This window comes from Procambarus clarkii, chromosome 80 (assembly GCF_040958095.1).
Source record: "Procambarus clarkii isolate CNS0578487 chromosome 80, FALCON_Pclarkii_2.0, whole genome shotgun sequence".
NCBI classification, from domain to species: Eukaryota; Metazoa; Arthropoda; class Malacostraca; order Decapoda; family Cambaridae; genus Procambarus; species Procambarus clarkii.
The window spans coordinates 10,471,511-10,473,945 of record NC_091229.1 but is presented as its reverse complement, the minus strand read 5'-3'; the positions used below and the strand labels follow the sequence as shown (position 1 = coordinate 10,473,945).

Below are 2,435 nucleotides of genomic sequence, written 5' to 3'. Positions count from 1 at the left end.
TGTTTGTAAATGACCATTTAAAAGTGATTGAACATTTAAAATGTGATTTATTAGATGAAAACTGCAATTGAATAATTAAAAATGATCTATTATTTATTTACTAAATAAAAAAAAAAGATGCACTGAGAGAGTTCGAGCTGGGGACAAAAAATAATAATATGCGATTGAATAATTAATAAAGGCATAAAACAAGAAAAATATACATGATTAAATATCTAGAAAAGGGTGATTGGATTAACAAATAAATGATGACTCAACAAATAAAGGTAATGTGATAAAAGAGAAAATATAAAACTTACATAAATTTTAAATATAACGTGATTGAACATGTACAAATTTATTAAATAGATGAAAAATAGTCTTAAATTAATACTAGAGTATTTTGTTGCCAATATATTGAAAAAAGGATGCTCTACCGCTCAACAAAGAGCTCGAACTGGTGACCGCGTGAACACCGGGTCCGACCTCCTAGTCAAATCACGACGCTTCCTATTTATTGAAGAACTCAGCAGTCATGCATTCATCCACTTCATCATACATCATCAATTGACCTTCGAGGCCTGGCAAGACAAAATCAGGAAGGAAAAGAATCTCTGTGATGAAGCAAGGCAAGGTAAGTTAGTTATGAGGTGAAAGTACTAGGACAATATGATTTTAAAGTACTTGGAAAAGATATGAAGATCATCTGTAATATATAAGGACGAAGTGAAGGAATGGAAAGCTACCACTTGGAACATTAGGGATCGAACGCGGAATCTGCAAGAAGCCAGAGGACAGAGTGGCGTAATGGTGTCCAATCACTTGGACCATTGGGGATCAAACATAAACGTATTTCATAAGCAACACAGATCTAATAAATTTAAGCAAAGTGAAATGTACACAGTGGTTCTCGCCAGTTCTTTAAGGAATATAATTCGTTATTTTACTTGGTATTTATCTAATAAATTAGTTATTTGTGCACAGGTTTATTATTGCCACCATGATGATGTTCACCTAGATGTACTCACCTAGATGTATTACTGACCCCTTAACCCTCAAACCGCGCATATCATATATAAATGATATCAGTGACAAAACCGAAACAGCGCACATCATTTATATATGATTTTGTGTCTAGCGCTATAATTTAAACGTCCTGCGTGGGATAGGGGTAGTCATTCGCGAGCCTCGACCGAACATAAACAAACCCCGCCTGGGAAAAAAATCCAGCGTGGGTCCCCTTTGTGTACAGAGTTCAGTTACCCAGCGGACACCATGGCGAGAGCATCACGTTCCAACGACCGACCCCGCTCAGCGAGACGTTCCTCGCGACCTCTGACCGAGGACGAAATTACTCGTAATTTGTTCCCAGATGGTGATGAGTCTGATATAGACGACTCAGACTTTGATCATGACTACACACAGCCCTCAGAGGTGGATACGACCGACGACGAGTGTGAACATGCTGGCTCCACCAGGGCTAGGCCTAGCATCTGGCCCATGCCTCCTCGCCCTCACTCCACCCCAATTTGTGCAAGACCACCCAGTTCATGTGCTCCCTTGAAAGATATTGATGTTTTGCTGCTCGACGATTCTGAAGAAGGTGAATCATTTTCTGGTTTTAGTGACTTAGAATCAGAAAATAGTTTTGCTAGTGCCAGTGGAGGAGTGTGTGGTGTTGCCAAGCGACAATTTGTCGCGTCAGCAGCATCTGGCCAAGCCATGCGGCACCGCATGGCACCACATGAACAAAGACCCTCAACATTGAGGAATTTTCCATCACCATCCCTGCCCGCCCCTACTGTTCCTACACCTGCTTCAGCTCCTAGTACACGGTTTCCTCGCCGTGGTGCCGCTATTGGCTCTAGAAAGACATCCGGTGTTTTTGTGTGGAGTGATGGGACAGAGTGTAGGGGGTGTAGCTCAAATGGTAGAGCGCTCGCTTAGCATGTGAGAGGTACGGGGATCGATACCCCGCATCTCCAGTACTCTTAGGTTCCAAGGGGTTGTCATAGCCAGGGGGTGGTAATGGGGGACGAGCTCCCATGACCTATAAAATGCTCCTATACGGCATGCGTCTCAAATAGCCTCTGACAACCAAGTCCAACTCCTGGCCTGCACGGGTGGCTTAGTCTAAGTCCGGCGGAACTGCTTTTACCGACAGGAGAAGGGGCGAGGGCGTGCCTCTGGCGCCTTAAAACCAGCTGCTCCGGGTAGATGGGACTCGATAGCCTGGGAAGGCAGCCCATCTAGGGGAAGGAAAACCCTGATTTTAAACCTCCGCTGCCTTGCGGCCATACCCTTGTTTTGGGAAGGCTTCAGGAGTCAACCTCGAGGAAAAATCCGGAGTTGGAGCCCCTAAGGCAGTTCGTTGTTGACGTCGACCTCGTTCTGGCAGCTCCTGCGACGTTGCTGGAACCATGCGTATTGGCATTTGCCTCTCTATTGGATAATTT

The 2,435-nt window shown here is 44.0% G+C and overlaps 1 non-coding gene across 1 annotated transcript; it reads left to right on the top strand.

Annotated features, from left to right (window-relative positions):
- The first annotated feature begins 1,891 nt into the window (after positions 1 to 1,891).
- Positions 1,892 to 1,964, top strand: TRNAA-AGC (transfer RNA alanine (anticodon AGC)). The gene has a single exon. It is a non-coding gene; the product is annotated as a tRNA-Ala (tRNA).
- The last annotated feature ends 471 nt before the right edge of the window (positions 1,965 to 2,435 follow it).